This window comes from Lactuca virosa, chromosome 9 (assembly GCF_052849685.1).
Source record: "Lactuca virosa cultivar CGN04683 chromosome 9, Lactuca_virosa_CGN04683_v6, whole genome shotgun sequence".
Classification (NCBI taxonomy): Eukaryota; Viridiplantae; Streptophyta; class Magnoliopsida; order Asterales; family Asteraceae; genus Lactuca; species Lactuca virosa.
In genome coordinates this window covers 218,593,868-218,613,841 of record NC_136434.1, presented here as the reverse complement: position 1 = coordinate 218,613,841, position 19,974 = coordinate 218,593,868, and positions in this window count along the sequence as shown.

The following is a 19,974-nucleotide window of genomic DNA, read 5'->3' as shown; positions in this document are numbered from 1 at the left end:
AGCCGAACCTCGCAGGTTCGGTCCATAATGCCCGGTTTTCGACTACTTTCGCTTCCTAAGCCCGTTTTTAACGTTTTTGACGGGATTTTTTCACCAAATTCATATTTTTACCATTTTAAACCCCCAAAACTCATATTTTATTTATTTCTCAAGAATTTATTAATTAAAATCATTATTTTATATTAAGAGGAGTATTCTACCCCACAAGTGGGTCAAGTGTGCCCACTTGCCTCAATATGTCATCCTCTCATTAGCCCAATCTTATCCATATCACACAAACCAAGGCAAACATCCTTTCAACTTTGCCACTTGCTCCAACATCATCTATATAAAGAAATCCCTGGAGGATTTCTTTGTTCACTTTGATCAAATCCTTCACTTACACACTTCTCAAACCACCTCAAGAAAGTTTCTTTTCTCTCTACTTCCCGCCACTTTGTGCTAGTGTTCTTGAGCTACTCTGTCACTTTTTGGTAAGTATTTCATCTAAACTCAGGTGTCATTCCATGTTTTCCTAACATCCTTGAATCATCTACACACATTTAACACCAAAAGTCATTCTTAGGATCATCCAAGCTTTCACGTGATCATCAAGTGTTCTTGACTTGATACTCTTCGTCTTCGACCTTCCATTCTTCAAGAAATCACTCAAGGTGAGTTCATACCCCTACATTTTCCCATTTTCTTTAGTTTTTAGGGGGGGAATACAAGTTAAAACACCAAAACATATTTGAAACTTAACTTGACAGCTTACAACAGAAAAGTTGTGACCTGTTCACGAACTGTTTTACCCAACTTAAACTTAATATTTTTCAAAACTGTTTAATATGCAAATAGTTCAGGTTTATACCTTTAAAATGACTACTTGCACATCTCCATACGATTTTTCTACAATGTATGGTGATTTTTACAAAACTGCCTATCACTGCAGCATCAAAGTCAGACCAGGTTGTGAAGATGAACATTTTCACCCTAGTTTGAGACCACCAAAAATTATAGGAAATTTTATGGATATAGTAGACTCTTTTTCCAAATATTCAGAGTTTACGGACTCAGTTTTTGACTTACGATGATTTTTCTATAAATATTCTAAAACAGTGACAGTTAAGGGTAAAACTGTCAAATACATGTTTAAGAGTTATTCACACCTTGTAACATGCTGAGCAAGGTGTGTATGATTTACACTTAATATTTTAAATGTCGTTTTATGGAAATACGAAGACATGCATAACAAGGTTTCATTCAAACACACAACACTTTTGATAAACTATAATAGGTATAGTTTGAGCACTTCGTTTGACAAAGAAAACAGTAACTCAATCGACTTACAAAACAAGTATTTCATTACACACTACGTGAACTTGTTAATAAATAAATTTGTGAGACATTCTCCTTCGGGGTACTCGTAAGTACCACAGTAAAGTCCTGTAGTTATAATCAGAATCTCCTGGAGGGAGGGCGTGATAGTTGTGTATAGATCTATATTGGGTCTGACAAACTCGCACCTAATCTGCTTGCAACAGCTAGACCGCCAGGTCTGAGGTGACAAGTGTCATAACATTCCGACGCCGGAAGAACGTCGAGTACGAGGTCTTCGAGTTTAGTATGGTTATAACATCTCACATCGGAAATTAACAAAACACACAGTTCACGGGGATTTAAGGAGTTTTATTTAAATATAAAACCACACACACACGAGTATGACGATTTACTTACATACACTAAATCTTGGTTCAGTTAAGACTATAACAACCCTTTAGAAAATATTGGATTTCCTGGAAATAAACTTGTAACAAACAAAAAGGAACATCATTCATTTTTCATTCATAAATTTGCTTATGAACTCACCAGCTTTATGTTGATACTCTTTCAAAACAACTTGTATTCTCAGGTAATCAGTAAAACAGGTAATCACAAGATTTCTGAAGTGAAGACGCTAAGAAGTAGATTCTTTTGCTATATTTTGACATCATATGTAATTTATTTGGAAACATGTACTTTTGAAACGATGTAACCTTTTAAATTATATTTATAATGGTTGTGTTTACTTTCTTCACTATGGTTATGATACTGAGCATGACGTCCTCCGCCCCCGAACGTTTCCGCCGTTCTGGTTTGGGGTGTGAAGGTGGTTTATTCTATAATACCTTAGTCTATACATCAGGTTTATATATAATTAATATCTGATAGGCAGTTGAATGTGTGTTTTCCGTCTTACTTCCTGTTCCTTGTTTGGTTGTGGGCTTAGGGCAGATTCACACAATTAACTGTCCGTTCGATGTTAGATTATATATAACTAGTATAAACTAAGTGATTATAGAAGGAACTATTATGGTTACCATTTTTACTAAAGGAAATATATAATTTTCTTAAAGAATGTTTTCATCAAATATAAAAGAACTATTACAGTTAACTCTGTAAGTACCAAATGAATACGTCAGAGTTATATACAATGAAGATCTAACAAACAATGGGATGTGTGACTTCTGCCTCATTTCCTGTTCCTTGTTTGGTTGTGGGCTTAGGGCAGATTCACACAATCGATTGTCTGTTTAATCTGGATTTTATATAACTCGTATCCATTTAGTACTCATAGAAGGAATTATAGAGTCATTTTTACTTATCATTCATCACATCAGAAAATATAGGATTTTATGGAGGAACAGGCGCACTTTTCTACAGAACTTATAGTATACTTTTGACACTAAAATACTTATGAACTCACCAGCTTAAATGTTGATCTACTCTTTCAAAATAACTTGTATTCTCAGGGAACTAGTAGACAGGTACGCACTCAGGGATTCAGAAGATGGAGCATAGTAGCTTCATGTCTTGTATTGGTATTTACTTGGAGTCAACCTTTTGTGAATCACATACTTTGTTAACACTTTAATATTAATTCAATGGTTGTTTGTTACTTTGATTACTATGATGCATGTGTTGTGATACTACATATGACGTCCTCCGCCCCCGAACGTTTCCGCCGTTCCGGTTTGGGAGTGTGACAGTGGTAGATCGAGAGGTGATAACATGGTTCAAGTACTATGGTTCATGGAGATTAGTGCTTCAGAGTTTATCAGTTTTTCCGTTGTGATTGATCAGATTGAGAGCAGATATGATAGAGTGTGGGGCCAGAAGGCCAAGTCGAACGAGTTTCAATGGAGCATACCTTGAGAGGGAAATCAGGTTAGTTTCCGAGAGATTTTTGGAGGTGCCAGTTAGAATTGCAAGACTCGGGAATGAGTAGAGCTGATGCTTATTAGAGGATCGCGGTCTGATTTGAGCACTCGACCGATAGATGAGACATCACCTTCTGTGACAAAAGTTGCGTTGTCCTCGTTTCGTGGGAGAAGCAAAAGAGATAGAGAGTTCCGATTTCAAAGTTTAGAGGCAAGCCCCATGGGGTAGCACAGGGTTGCAACCTTTCCGTCAGAGTATTTGGGCAGTATGTTGCTGCGAGGTATGTCTTATACCATGAGAGAGTCATTAGTGAGACGGAGATGGGAAAGACTAGAAAGGTGCCTTTGTGTGTGAGGCATGTTTTTAGCAGCAGTTCCAGGCGATCAATAGGAGTACATCGGGGCGGTGGCCCTTGTTGTCTACGTTGTGTATCAACTATGAGAGTGAGGTCTCTCTCTTTTATAATTTCCCGCGATGGGAGGCTGGTCGAGGAATCAGCGACGAGGTGCGTGATAGTGCATTATTTCCAGATTGAGAGTCAGGACTATTTCGGAACAGTCGGGGTATCAGGCGGTGTGTCGGTCTGAGGCATTCAAGATGACTAGAGGCAGTCACGTTGGGAGGATTCTGAGGTTTTGTCTGAGATGTGGGATATTTGGAGTTGCTTGGTTTCCATCGGGAAGAACATTAAATGATTGTGTGGTTCGTTTGAAGAGTCAAGTGTGATATACCTGGTGAAACAGTCTATAGAGTAGATTGTTGGTATGCCTATGGTGATGGTTCGAACCCTGAGTGGGGGAGATCCGGGTATTTTATTGAAAGGATCATAGATTTGTTCAAGGGCGGTTAGAGAACTGGATATAGATACCTGCGGTACGAATACATGAGACCAGGGTTTATTGGTGGTCGAGGCGAGGTGCAGATCGAGATAATGCATGTTATACGTGTTCAGGAAAGGACGAGTGTCTCCACGGCAGGTGGCCGTTGGTCAGAGACCTTGTGGTGGTTAGAAATTCTTCAAGGTTGTAATGGTAAATTCGAGGTGGTTGGCTCGAAAGGATAGTTTCGGCGGTTGAGAACTTCGCGCTCAACGTATGGGTTGTTATATGCACTTTGGAAAGGGCAGAAGTTGATTGGGCAACCAACTTCAGGGTCGGCATGAGTATTTCTGCATGGGTTTTGAGCAATAAAGGAGGGAGTCTCGGATTGTCATCAAAGTGTTTTGAGTCATTGACGATTCCTCCGTATTTCAAATTGAGAGTTGGATTATTTCGAAGTTACGAGTTGTGTGAGAGGAAGATCTGCTGTGAGATTCTAAAAAGATGCATTACGGTATCTGAGTATGGTGCCGTAAGTAGGAGGCCAGTGGTTGAGGCAAGACATCGTGAGGTTCTGTGATGGTGTACCGAGGTATCCGAGTATGATGCTCTGAATTTCAGATCCTTTTGATACTTGAGTTATGAGATGGCAAGTGGAGCATCAAGTGACTATGGTTCCAGCGGGAGCCCTTCAGCTATTGTCATCAAACGGGAGTATCCAAGAGTGTAAATTACAGCGAGAAAAGTGTTTGGTCACGACGGTTGTCGTCAGGAGTGGTGATGCTTAACCCGGGTGGGTGTGTGTACTTATCTATGTTGGACCATGGAGTATTCGATAGTGAACTCAGTGGGGTGATGACGCGAGAGTGAGATTATGGGATGATAAGAGGGTGAGTGGATCCGAGTGGGAGTAATCACTTTGGATTATCAGGGAAAACCATGGAGTGAGCCCATGGTGAGTTAGTGAGAGAGTGTTGTGATACTACGGGGAGCCGTAGTATTCACCAGTCAGCGAGGAAGTTTTGTGATACTGCGGGGAGCCGTAGTATTCACCGGTCAACGAGAGAGTGTTGTGATATTGTGGGGAGCCGTAGTATTCATGAGTTAGTGAGAGAGTGACGTAGGCTTGCGGGGAGCTGTAGCCTTCTCGGGTTAGTGAGAGGGAATGTTATGATACTACGGGGAGACGTCTTATTCGCTAGTCATAGCATGACGCAGAAAAGTTTTTAGGCTTGGGTAGCCTTATTATTTGAGTTTTTGGGAACTTGGTGATCGGACCAGGGGCAAGACTGGGGTCTCCATATTGGTCGGGAATCGTTATAGGCTGAGTTAAGGCGTCGTTATCGCAATTGGAAGGTATTGGAGAAGGGATGTACGCGTGGATAGCGGGTCATGGGTCATGGGTTGAGTGCTTCATTGGGATGAGTGGTTCCAATTATGTGTCGGATCAGACTCTCGAGTTTGAGTTTGACTATAACGGTGTATTGAGTAGGAGAAATGAGATTCCGGATTCAGAGATGGGTCTCATTTTGGAAGGGCATTGTTTGTCATCTGACGTCTTAATCTGTGTGGGTCAGTTCGTTGGTATGGGAAGGACCGAGAGACACATGGAACTAATGAGTAGTAGACGATAGAGGTCGAGGATGAGACGATTTCAGTTGGGATTTTAGTATTCGCTTGGGGTAAAGCGGACTTCGTAACTCGTGTGACAGAGTGGGCCGAGATAGTTATTGTGAGAAGGAAGCCAGTGAGATGTTTTGGGTATGCTTTGGGTAACCTTTGAAGGTTCAACTGTTGGGTCGGGAGTTGACCTGGTGCTCAAGTGTTGAATGGAATATTTGAAAGGATGCTAGGCTTATTGTGACATCCCCATTTTCACGACCAGAAAAGACCGATTTTGTTTATGCTTTATAAAAATCAGAGTACCTTTTTAATAAAAATGTTGCGGAATTTGTTCCCAGAAAAACATGATAAATACGTTATCAAATCATTTCCGAAGAAATGTATTTTATTCATTTTAAAACATTGGATGTCATCGTCAATACAGAAACATAAGCATAAACAGAACTTACATTCATTATCACTAGTGATCTACATCTCTTTTAAATCTCTCAGTGTAATGTAACTTCATATCGACACCTGTGATAGAAATAAGCTGGAGTGGGTCAGGTTGGGAAACCTGGTGAGTACATAGGGTTTTCAACCCACAATAATATAATTATTATGTTTAAACATCAAACAATCAACCCAATTACCCATCCCCATTATCTTCTTTACTCTTAAGGATCTACCCTAAGAATCAACTATTCCTCGTTCATTCATTCCTAAGGATCATCCTAAGGAATTGACATGAAGTCCATCGTCACCGGGGTTTAGGCACTAAGTCTGCATAGTCGCCAGGATTTATACAACAGGCACTAAGTCCGCATAGTCGCCAGGGTTTAGGCACTAAGTCTGCATAGTCGCCAGGGTTTATACAACAGGCACTAAGTCCGCATAGTCGCCAGGGTTTTGGCACCAAGTCTGCATGATCGCCAAGGTTTAGGCACCAAGTCTGCATGATCGCTAGGGTTTAGAGTACACTGGGTGAACACATCGTTCACAACACCTACAGGTTGCGAGCCTGCTAGTGTTCCACTGGACTGTCTAGAATAGTCTGTGGTTGTCATCCATACTCTGCTAGATGACGGGGACATCATTTGGGAAAAAGGCTTCTCACATCGTCCACCTCTCACCCTTACCTCATGGTCTATATCACCTCTTAACTCATCATCCAACTCATATTTCATCTACCCATGTTTTACCCAACATATTATGTAGATATAAATACATATACAGTTTAAATCATATAAAACTTGTATAAAATCGTTCATCCAGCATAGATAGCAAGTATACAGATAATATGCACACATAGCACTTAGTTTATATAAAACACTTCATATCTATGTGTAAGATGAAAGTAACTATGCACTCACCTGTAAAGGTGGTGACTCGGAACTCGGACAGCACTTCGTTATCTCAAAACAATTTTCCCTTGACAAAACCTAGTATTAATACCAGTAGGGTTTAGTCTAACGTTAACCGCGACTAATTAATAGTCTAGCTATTATTATTATTATATAAGCGTTAAACAACACTCTATATAACTCATAATAATAGCCCACATAAATATTTTAAGGACCTAATAACATTACTATAATTGTTTAAAAGCTATATTAAAAATTTCATAGGCGTAGCTTACTTACAGCGGATTTTAAAGAAAACCGGGCTTCATTTGGAGCAGTGTTTCCGAACCGAAAGACCCCTTTTTCTCGGGACTCTGGGAGCCTCGGGGCTTCCTTCGGGTGCTAGGGGGTTTACCTAGGCTTAGGAGGGGGTTAGGGGGGTAGTGAGAGAAAGTAGAGAGAGAAAGTTGTGGTGGAAGGTGTGAAAAATCCAAGACGCTTCCCCTCCCTTTTATAGGCCTCAGCCTCGGAGTACACTGTGCGTTCTTGCGAGGGTACGCGGGGCGTACCTCGTACGCAGGGCGCTCCGGCCTTACGCTGCGCGTTCGTACAGCCACCTGTCCGAGTCCTCGTGGTGCGACGTGGCCCATTCCGAGACCAAGAGAATCCGAACGCGGGGCGTACTTCTCTTGTACGCGCTGCGTAGCAAGCCAGCTGTCGCCCATCCGAAGCGAGTCCATGATCAGCAAGCGACGGCCCAGATCGAGCCACGTCATCGCCCCCTCGCAGATTTCAAAGTTTTCCTTCCCGACTTCTGAAATTCGTAATTCTCGCATACGATGCCGTTTTTGACATGCTTTATATCCACACGTAGGCGGGAACGTACTCTACAACTTTCGTTTAGACTTCGTCGGCTAATTTTGACTTTATTTTAAAAGTTATATTATTAACAGGCCGGGACAGGATTGGTCCGTTAAAAATTCGAAACTTCTTCATCTGACGTCCGTTTTCGTCTGTCTTTTTATCGTTATGCTAGTATTAACGAGATCTTCGATTCTCGTTTAGGTTGTTTCGGCTAAAAACCGCTCGATCTTATATTCGAATTTCGGGCTGTACACTGCTACGCCGAAACTTCGAAAAATCATAACTTCCTCATACGAAGTTAGATTTGGGCGTTCTTTTTATGGACGCTCTCGGTTTAACGTTTTCTACGACTTTCGTTTAGATCTCTAAGGCTAAAAGTCGCTCTATCGTAAATTCACTAATTACGCTTCCCGGTGCCGTGCCGGTTTTGCCGTAAAACTTCGACGGGTCATAACTTCTTCGTTTTAACTCGGATTTCGGCGTTCTTTATATGTACGGAACCCTTGAGACATATTCTACAACTTGGTTAAGATTATTTATTCTAAATAATCTTTTGTCGAAAAGTCATTTTCGATCCCTATTATCTCTAAGTTGACTAACCCGGATCTACGGGCGTTACAATTATCTCCCCCTTAGGATGATTACGTCCCGGAATCATCAACGAAACAGGGCTTACATGATGACTCCATACGTTATCTCTTCATCCTAAGTAATAATCGTAACTTTGATGTTTCTTCGAACGAGTATCTAACTCTAAGACTTCCTGACTGCAGGCGGTGCCCGATCTTGGACCCGCTCTCTATCTCATGTTAGACTTCCAATCATGATCTTCATGTCACGATCTCGATCTTTATTGGAGACTCCTTCTTTAACAAACTTGAGATAAGTTTCTTCATTTGATTATCATAATAGGCCGATGGGTCATGTTCTAATGACCTCTCATCGTATGATGCATTGCTTGGACTCAGGTCTCTTACAGTCTTCCAGAACAGACTATACTTTCCTTCATGTTCTAATCTCATCTTAAAAGGTAGCATTTCTAGCTACAAGCAATCGTCGCGTTACCTCTATTGATTTCTTTGGTTAATTCTTCCGGCTTAAGTCAGGTGCTACATCGAACTTGGTTCTTGGAACCACGTAACATACTCATCGTAGTCGGACTCAATTTGATATAACCACTACGGTCAGGATAACAATCATCTTCTTAGTCATTACCGAAACAATGGTAATGGCATACATGAACAAAACGGAATCAACTACTAGCCTCTTGGTAACCTTGTGACTTTCCCTGATCCAAGTGTGAGTCATGTGCTTCCGGTAGTATAGGCCTCTACTACCATTCACACCTACTAATACTCGTCCCAAGTATTGTCTCGCAATTTTCCAAGTCACCATAAAAGAAGATCACATAACAATTTAACACACCAGATAACCAAACGAAGGTTTTATATTATTCCTTGAAACGATTACATAGGTGTTCAAGTTCCCCCTAAACTATGCCTCTGGTAGGCTACATCATACGATACTATGGCTACTGCATAACTCGATCTTCGGATACAAACTTCTCATCCTCGATTTCTTGCGTCGTTTTCTGCCTCGTCGAGGATCATGTGGAATGCCCTTGGCTTTGGTGACGTTTCTGGCCTTGCTGCCTCATTTTTCTTCGGGCAGTCTTTAGAAACATGCCCTTCTTTGTTACATTTGTAGCACACCTTCTTGTTGGATGTGCACTTGCTGGCGTAATGCCCAGTCTTTCCACATTTGTAGCAAGTCACTTCTTCGCTACATTTCCTGAAGTGTTTCTTTTTACACTTCTCGCACCACTTAGCTTCACTTCCTCCTCCTCCTTCAGACTTTGAGAATTTTCTTTCTTTGTTGGACTTTGCAGATCCCTCATGCTTCCTTTTCTCGCCAACTTCAGCTTTCTCCAGACTCTTTTCTCTTATCTGGGTCTCCACATTCTTAGCAGCCCAGATGGCGGCTTTCAGAGTGGTTGCTTGTTTGACCATTGGACCAAAGTCCGCTGGTAATCCATGGGCAAACTTGTTGACCTTGGAGAGCTCAGTTGGAACTAGGTAAGGAACAAGCTTCATCTTTTCCGTAAAACTTGTAGTATACTCAGTGACACTCATATTTCCTTTCTTCAGATTCTGGAACTCATTGTTGATCTCCAGGAGATCCTGCTCAGAGCAGTACTGCAGTTTTAGTTGCACAAGGAAATCTTCCCAACACATCTTGCTTGCTTCTCCCTTGGGCATCGTATTGGCCAGTAGCTTCCACCAGCTTAGCACCCCAGATTTTAACATAGGAATCGCGAGAGCGGTCTTCTGTCTGTTGCTACACTCGCAACTCTCAAACATTGTCTCCATCTCGGAGATCCAGTCCATAACTTCCACCGGTGATGGGATTCCAGAAAGACTCGGGGGTTTGGATGCATTGAAATCCTTGTACTTGCATCCAACTCATATTTCATCTACCCATGTTTTACCCAACATATTATATAGATATAAATATATATACAGTTTAAATCATATAAAACTTGTATAAAATCGTTCATCCAGCATAGATAGCAAGTATACAGATAATATGCACACATAGCACGTAGTTTATATAAAACACTTCATATCTATGTGTAAGATGAAAGTAACTATGCACTCACCTGTAAAGGTGGTGACTCGGAATTCAGACCGCACTTCGTTATCTCAAAACAATTTTCCCTTAACAAAACCTAGTATTAATACCACTAGGGTTTAGTCTAACGTTAACCGCGACTAATTAATAGTCTAGCTATTATTATTATTATATAAGCGTTAAACAACACTCTATATAACTCATAATAATAGCTCAAATAATTATTTTAAGGACCTAATAACATTACTATAATTATTTAAAAGCTATATTAAACATTTAATAGGCGTAGCTTACTTACAGCGGATTTTAAAGAAAACCGGGCTTCGCTTGGAGCAGCGTTTCCGAACCGAAAGACCCCTTTTTCTCGGGACTCCGGGAGCCTCGGGGCTTCCTTCGGGTGCTAGGGGGTTTACCTAGGCTTAAGAGGGGGTTAGGGGTAGTGAGAGAAAGTAGAGAGAGAAAGTTGTGGTGGAAGGTGTGAAAAATCCGAGAGGCTTCGCCTCCCTTTTATAGGCCTCAGCCTCGGAGTACGCTGGGGGTTCTTGCGAGGGTACGTGGGGCGTACCTCGTACGTAGGGCGCTCCGGCCTTACGCTGCGCGTTCGTACAGCCACCTGTCCGAGTCCTCGTGGTGCGACGTGGCCCATTCCGAGACCAAGCGAATCCAAACGCGGGTTGTTCTTCTCTTGTACGCGCTGCGCAGCAAGCCAGCTGTCGCCCATCCGAAGTGAGTCCGTGATCAGCAAGCGACGGCCCAGATTGAGCCACGTCATCACCCCCTCGCAGATTTCGTAGTTTTCCTTCCCGACTACTAAAATTCGTAACTCTCGCATACGAGCTCCGTTTTTGACGTTCTTTATATCCACGCGTAGGCGGGAACGTACTCTACAACTTTCGTTTAGACTTTGTCGGCTAATTTTGACTTTATTTTAAAAGTTATATTATTAACAGGCCGGGACAGGATTGGTCCGTTAAAAATTCGAAACTTCTTCATCCGACGTCCGTTTTCATCTGTCTTTTTATCGTTACGCTACTATTAACGAGATCTTTGATTCTCGTTTAGGTTGTTTCGGCTAAAAACCGCTCGATCTTATATTCGAATTTCGGGTTGTACACTGCTACGCCGAAACTTCGAAAAATCATAACTTCCTCATACGAAGTCAGATTTGGGCGTTCTTTTTATGGACGCTCTCAGTTTAATATTTTCTACGACTTTCGTTTAGATCGATAAGGCTAAAAGTCGCTCTATCGTAAATTCACTAATTACGCTTCCCGGTGCCGTGCCGGTTTTGCCGTAAAACTTCGACGGGTCATAACTTCTTCGTTTTAACTCGGATTTCGGCGTTCTTTATATGTACAGAACCCTTGAGACATATTCTACAACTTGGTTAAGATTATTTATTCTAAATAATCTTTTGTCGAAAAGTCATTTTCGACCCCTATTATCTCTAAGTTGACTAGCCCGGATCTACGAGCATTACACTTATGATTATAGATATCAGAGGATACTTCCGAACGAGCATGATCATTTTCTTGTGTCTGAGGACAGGGTGTTGAGAGTTCATTGTTCAAATGGGTTCTGATAGCAGTACAGTGGATGAGTCTCTGGTGGAATGTGCCCCCTTTCGTTCCTTTGGAGTATGGACTGGATCGATTAGTATATCTGGTATGAGTGATTGGTAGCCAATTATTGACCAGTGGCTCGATTCTAGCAGTCGCAGCAAGAGAATCAGAGGGGCAGTGAGTTATCTGGGTCTGTTATTCTAGGAGCGATAAGCATAGTGATATCGTGCGAGGGCGGTCTGGCAGGGAGACAGACCACTAGAGTTTTCCAGGTTCTGGAGAGTCAGATCGGGTATCATAGCGGAAGAGGAGTCTATGCTTATTCGGGATTGGGAGCTCATGTTTGGGTTCAGGTGTCCTTGGAGGAAGATAGTTGTGTGGTATGAGATCCTTTCGGTGGTGTTTCGCGGGTTATTGGGTTTAATCTATGTGTTGCTAAGGAGCGATTTTGTGGGCGAAATCTAATTCAAGTGGGGGAGAATTGTAACATCCGGAATCCTAGGTATATTAATGGTGTGTTTATTTTGGGGTTTATTGAGTGACTCGACGAGTTGTGAGTCCAACTCGTCGATTTGACTGCGTGGGTTTAATGAGCGGACTCGACGAGTCGGAGAGCCGACTCGCCGAGTAGGTGCTTGTAACGCCCTGATTCTCAGGTATTAATATTATGGCTTTAATTTTCAAGTTTCAAGGTCTACTCGACGAGTTGGATGCCCTGACTCGTCGAGTAGCAGCGGGTTTGGGGCCACGTGTTTAAGTGACCAACTCGCCGAGTCGGAAGAGTGACTCGACGAGTTGGAGCTGGAGGGTGAAACCCTAATTTCCGGGGTTTTTCACCCTATTTAAGGAATCATTAGCCTCCCTTAGTCCCTTACAGCCTCTAGAGAGTCCAGCAAACCCTATTTCGTGTGAGAGCTTCATTTGAGTGTGTTTTTGAGCTTTGGAAGGTGGAACTTGTGAAGGGAGTTTGAAGGTCAAGTAGCTAGCAGCAAGGGACTCGTGTGGATATACAAAATCTATCTCAGTTAGCTTCATTTGAGGTATAAATTCATGATCTTGGCCTCATTTCTTTCTAGATCTCTTTGGATGAAGTTTAGGGCTTTTTGGCTTGGTTATGAAGCTATTGTTGAGTATGAGCTAGATCTGAAGTTGCAACTTCAGATCTGAACCCTCCTTGGGATCTAGGTTCATAAAGTTTCAAGCCTTGTCATGTATGAAACTTTCCATTTGAGTTAGACCCCATTTCAAGTTTGGATTTGGCATTATGAGTCATTAGAGCCTTGCATGCACGTAAAGTTTGCAACTTTACGTGATAAGCATGCCTTGGGAAGTTGGATCTGCAGGATGGAGCCTTAGCATGGCTTAAAAAGCATCTATATGGATGAAGGACCGAAGGGACTCGACGAGTGGCATGGTTGACTCGGCGAGTCCGATGAAGATTGTCGTAGACTCGGCGAGTCAGTAGAGTGACTCGGCGAGTCCGATGAAGATTGTCGTAGACTTGGCGAGTCAGTAGAGTAACTCGGCGAGTCCGATGAAGATTGCCTTGGGCTCGGCGTGTCAGACGAGTGACTCGGCGAGTTAGCAAGTTATGCAAGGAACTCGGCGAGTAGCTGAGGGTACTCGACGAGTTGAGGTCAACATGGACTGTTGACCTTGGCAGTTGACTTTGACTTTGACCAAGGGTTGACCAGTTAACTTCTGAGGGTATTTTGGTAAATTGGATATTTATAGCAAAGGACATTGGTGATTATAGGTGTGGAAGTTGGAGTTACATTTGGAGGAGTTTGACACTATCTTCCGAGCTACTTGCGAGGTGAGTTATCCTTACTGTACTCAAGGGTCTAAGGCACCAAGGTCGGCCCTTTGTTTTGTTATTGGGATTATTACTGTTGTGATATGTTAGTTTGGTATCCTGGTAGATAGGATGGTTATATGCTAGTATGATCTGTTGGATCGGTATCCTAGTAGATCGGATGTGGTTATGCTTAATGACCTATAGTTGGTCTGACTATCTGCATGCTAGTTGTTATGCCAATTAGGTAAATCTGTAGGACTACCTATAGTATCATGTGATTATCTGTATGTGCATTATTTGTGTTATATGTCGACATATTATGTGGGATGGGTTGAGGAGAAACTGCTCCGTGCGGTAACCAACAAACCCGGGAGCATTCCAGATACGAGCTGAGGGAGACTCGTACTGTGGGCTCGGTGGCAATCCAGATGTGAGCTGTGGGCCCGGAAGGCAATCCAGACTCACACTGTGGGCCCAGGGGTAATCCAGTGTGTAAAGCTGTGGACCCAGTACATGCTGTTATTTGTATATTGTTATGTGAAGTGTATTGGTATGTTGGCATTCCAACCCAATGGTTGAGGGCCTAGGGTATTCCATCCCGATGGATGATTGGACCCATAGTATGCTGCTTGTTATAGTATGTGTATTGTTGTGTGTATGGGTATATTGGGGGTAACTCACTAAGATTTCGGGCTTACAGTTTCAGTTTATTGTTTCAGGTTCAACGGATGGCCGCGGGAAGACGAAGGCGTGATCGTACACTTCCTCGATTGATGATTATGATTTCTGGGAACTCTGATGTTTAAACTATTTTGAAAACAAATTGTAATAACTAAGTAGTTTTTAAATGATTTAAAAGTTTTAAATTGACTCGAATTTTATGGGTGTTACAAGTTGGTATCAGAGCCTTGATTTGAGTGAATTGGAGGAACCATTAATACCATGAATTGGAGTATTTCGACGAGCACTATATAGTATAAGATATATATATATATATATATATATATATATATATATATATATATATATATATATATATATATATATATATATATATATCTTGAATTTTAAGAGGTACAAGATAAAAAGTTTGTTGTACAAATCAATTATGCACAACAAAACCATTAATACTTGCCAAAATTTTGAAGACTTGAATTAAGGAAGCTTATTAATAAATTAATTTGGAGTAAAATAACAATTTTAAAATATTAGATGTGTCAATATAAGTTAATTTACATTTCATAAACTAGATACCGATAATAATTAATTTACATCAAACGTATAAACATACAATATAAATATAGTTTTTCCGTAAGAAAACTATTCGCCAAAAAAACTAGTATTTATCGTCGCTGTTTTGCGCGGACACACATCTAATATATAATCTTTTGAAAAAGAAAAGGAAGATTACAATTTTTTTATAAAGAGGTACCCTTCATCAAGAAAGCTTGCTTGCATAAGATATATCACAAAGTTGTATAAAATGTAAATACACATAAAATAAATCAAATTAAAAGTGTAATGGTGGTGTCGCACAAATGCACGCAAGGAAAAAATAATTAAGATAGTGTTTGAACGTGATTATCTTCTATAACAAGAAAGAAGTATTGGGCCAAATACTTCGATAAAACCTAAATGTCAAATAGCGGTAAAAAACGAGATCTCAGTTCGGAAATAGCAGTGAAGTAGCGGCAGATAGCGGCACATATCGGCGATATTAGCGGCTCCGCTATTTGTGCGCGCTATTCTGAAACGCTTTTTTGGCTATACCCGCGAAACGCTATCCCACCGAGATCTCGGCGCTATTAACTGCGCAGGGTAAGAGTAGGAACAATGATATAATTTGAAAAAATATATATTTATATATTATGGACCGATAGGTCTGAAAGAGTAATCGGGCCACAAAAGAGTAACTCATTGCCTCAAAAGAGTAGTCAATTTTTTTTTCTTTGATCGTAAGCAACTACTTTTGACCGTATGTTTCTCTAAAAAACCTACGGTTTTATTGGTGAATATGGGATAATTCGTATTTTTTGGTTAAAAATGTCTAGGTGATTAGTGTTTTTGGCTAGTTTAGTAATTTTTTCTTATTTTTAATAAATTATTTATCGCTTAACGATAAATTTTATATTAAAGTTTTCTATAAATATTATACACTAAAAAATTTGTTTAGATATCCCGTAAACGATAAATATTATTTGGCTCGTAACGCGTTTGAACAACAGTTCTAATATTCAATGATTTTAATTGTTTGATTAAATGTATAATTATTATTATTATAAATAAAACATTTGGCCTGAATTTCCGAGTGGCACACAGTTGCATTTCTAAGAGATTTAAATCCGAATCTCAATGTTACATCCTCAAATCAGTACACAATAGAATATAAACATATCACCATTAAGAAAAAAATGGGTGGATCACGTTCTTGATTTTTTTTTCTAGCGAACGGCCAAATCACATGTTCTTGTAATAACAAAATAACAAATATACGATTTATGATCAAAAGAAGCAAGTCATAAGCTTAAGAAGACTCGGATACCAAGTTTACATTTAAACCGCTCAAATACAAATATTTACATTAGACCATGCAGTACGCCTCTTACCACATACCGCAATATATTGTGGTATGTGGTAAACACCCCACCGATCCCTCAAATAAAAGTGTGGTATGCATAGAGTGTGCTACAACTTACCATTCGGGAAGAAATAATCACTCCTTCAAATGTTGTATTTTATGCATAAAAATACGTAATATGGTAGGTGCGGTATGACACTCACTAGTTTTGTTTGGTGAGGTAAAAAATAACGTGACAGTGGAAAAATATAATAAGTATGGTATGACACCCACTTTAGTAATAGCTATTTAAACAAATTTTAACTCTTTTATTCAACTATTTTATAAACTCGGATCCAGGGACATCATATTCAACTTCTGAATTCACAACAAGAATAGTAATCACTTACAGAGCTAAATATTAAATAGATAGATTAGTTTTTCTAACTTTTTTTTATTGAATGCCCTTTACGATCTTTTAAAATCGTCAAGTGTCCTCAATAGAGAGCATTTTATGTTTTTAATTTTTTACGGTTACAGTCATTTTTAAAGGATTAATGACTTGTTTATGGAATAAAGTTACTTATTTGTACCAATCTTTGTAACGAGATAGATTTCTTATAAATTCTATAATTTTGTTTCAGTTAATTACCAACTTATTAATAATATTTTACCACCAAATGAAACTCAGGTTCAAATTAGTAATCTCTTTGTACCAAATTATTATTTTACAACATCAATTACAAAAATAAAAACATTATTTTTGATAATACATATAATTTCTTTAGGTAAACAAATCATCAATCATTTCTTAAACTAAAACAACATGTTGTGAAGTATAAATATAAATTATTTATAAAACCAAGACGAGGGGAGCGGGACACGGCACATCGTGTTGTTGGGGTCTACAACGTCACATGCTTGTCAGCTTGTCACGTAACCGCTGACGTTGATTACTTATGTTTTAATATTTGGTAATTTATTAATGGAACTTTATTACCCTAAATATTAACTATAAATTTAAAAATAATTTGGATTTTCTTAAATTTAAATTAACTAATAATTTGGATTATTAACATTATGTAATCTACTCGATACGTGAAAATAATTACATAAAATGTAGGAGGAACATATTATTAAAAGAGAAATTAAAAACCAAATTAAAAATAAGAGAAATTAAAAATCATCATATATTTTATTCTTACTATCCTCTACCCACATTAAACGGTAACAAGTGGATTAAAATAATATCAATTTCATAAAATATGCTATTAAATATGATACATATCAACATTTGATAGGGTATAAAGATAAATATAAATAAAGTATAAGAGCAACATATGATTAAAAACCTTGAATATTTGGATACAAATATACTTTTATCAATTAAAAATATATATAAAACATTCTATTTTAGGCTACCTTAAAAATATATATATCTTTGTCGATAAAAATATATTCAAATTTACTTATTGTTAAACAATTTACAAACATATTTATAGATTTTCTGGAATAGCAAATCTATTATACTTCTAAATTATTTTTAATACAATATATGTTTTAGATATGGCTTTAACTTTCGACCTCAATAAAAGAAGACAACACCGGATATATTTGGATTAGAAGTCATTTGTTAAATATATTTATAGAAGAGAAATTAAATATCTTCTTACTTTTTGTTCATACCACTTCTGCTATCCATTTAAATGATGATATGCGTTTATATTAGTATACTAAAATATCATTAAATTTCGAAGGACGCTGATATCAAATTTTAGAACTTAAAATCAAATTGAAAAGGTCTACGTTGAAGGATGCACAAAGAGCATTTAACTATACAAAAGAATGTTTACAGAATAATAAAACTTAATAAAATTCAATATACATAAGAATATTGTACCCCAATCTCATTTGGATATAAAACTGAGCCGAAAATTAAATATATGTACGATGGGGTTCGAATTATTATGTACCTACGATGAATCTAGTAGGCCATGTAATTAAATATATTGACTTAAGCCATGTCTTTGGTCTCCAGCACCAAATGCGTTTTTATACTTGCATGTCTTGTACTCTTGTTCCATGTTCGATAAAAAAGAAATTTACATAATGCATGGTTGAGCCTTGAAGGTCACATGTATACAGATAGACTCGAAACCCGTTGACTTTACACATGTTAAAACCAGTTGACTAAACCAAAATCCATATATTATAAAACTAGATTACAAATCTGTGTATGATACGTTTTGATTAAAAAAAATATCAAATAGAAAGAGTAAACATTAAAGATTTTAAAAAATAAGGGGTGTTTTTAGCTTCCATAAATTGAAAGCATTTGGGGATTGAACAAGAAATTCTATAATTGAAAACAATGAATATGACAATTATCCCTAAAGTTACATATTTATTATATTGAAGATCGTATATCAATTCCAATCATATTATAAGGATAAAATTAGAAAATGATTTTTGTAGTTTGTTGTTTTCTGTGAATAGTGTTTCGGCTAGCTTCTCCAAATAGTCCCTAAAATTCACAAGCCATTTGTATAGGCATGTCGAAATGCAGTGGTCGACACAGAAGGTTACCGATAGTAGTGGCATCAATTGTTTTTTACTCGATAAAAAATACTAATATTTACATATACTTTTTTAGTTGTTGTACCTTAATAAAAAAAAATATTACATATTTTTACACTTCGAAGCTAAAATTCAGTATTAGCCCGAGACCCTTGGGAACCCCAAGGCCCGCAACTATCGAAATGAGTATTTAATCTTTTATTTTTAATTTTACTAATTTTTTACTTATATTAGTATATTATAATACATTTAAAATAAAACCGTAAGGTCCATCCCAAGCCTTAATAATCTCGTTCCTGCTCCATATGTCATCTTCTTCCAACTCTTTTCTTTTCTTATGATAAAACAATTGTTGTAACAACTGTATTTTTAAAACCATTAAAATACTATGACTGTGCATTTATCATGACAAGAGGCCATGATCAAAATATGATTTACAAAAACTTTCAAGAGTTCATAGATCACAGATAATTAAATATACAACACAAGTACAACGATAATCAAAACAACATTTGCATTACATATTTATGTTTTCACACAAGGTTCTTACAGATACTAATATAATAGTACGAGCATGAGTTTGCCTTAACAATACCAAAGTAGAAAATTAGAGTACTTGCAAGTCACGTACGCCAACGTGTGAGTGTGTCTGAAATCTCACTGATTTCCTGAGAATACATGTATTTTGAAAGTCAACATGATGTTGGTGAGAGTCACAGGTTTTCTACTAGTCGCAGTAATAATATTTTTAATAAGTCCAAAAGTATTTTCTGTGTAAGAATAACAATAGTTGAAAACAGTACTGCCATGAGTCTTTAAAAGCCAAAATGTATCTTTCGATAAGTAAATCCATGCTTTTAAAAATGTGTTTGTAATCAATCCTTGAAAACCATAATGTACTCATTGTATAAGTAAACTCTATACTTAAAATAGTTTGAAGGCAACCAAACCTATGATTGTAGTGAGAAAAAAAAGAGAGATTATTCGTGTTAATGTCTTTAGCGAGTTCTATAATCGAGCTATGGACGAAAACTACCCCTCC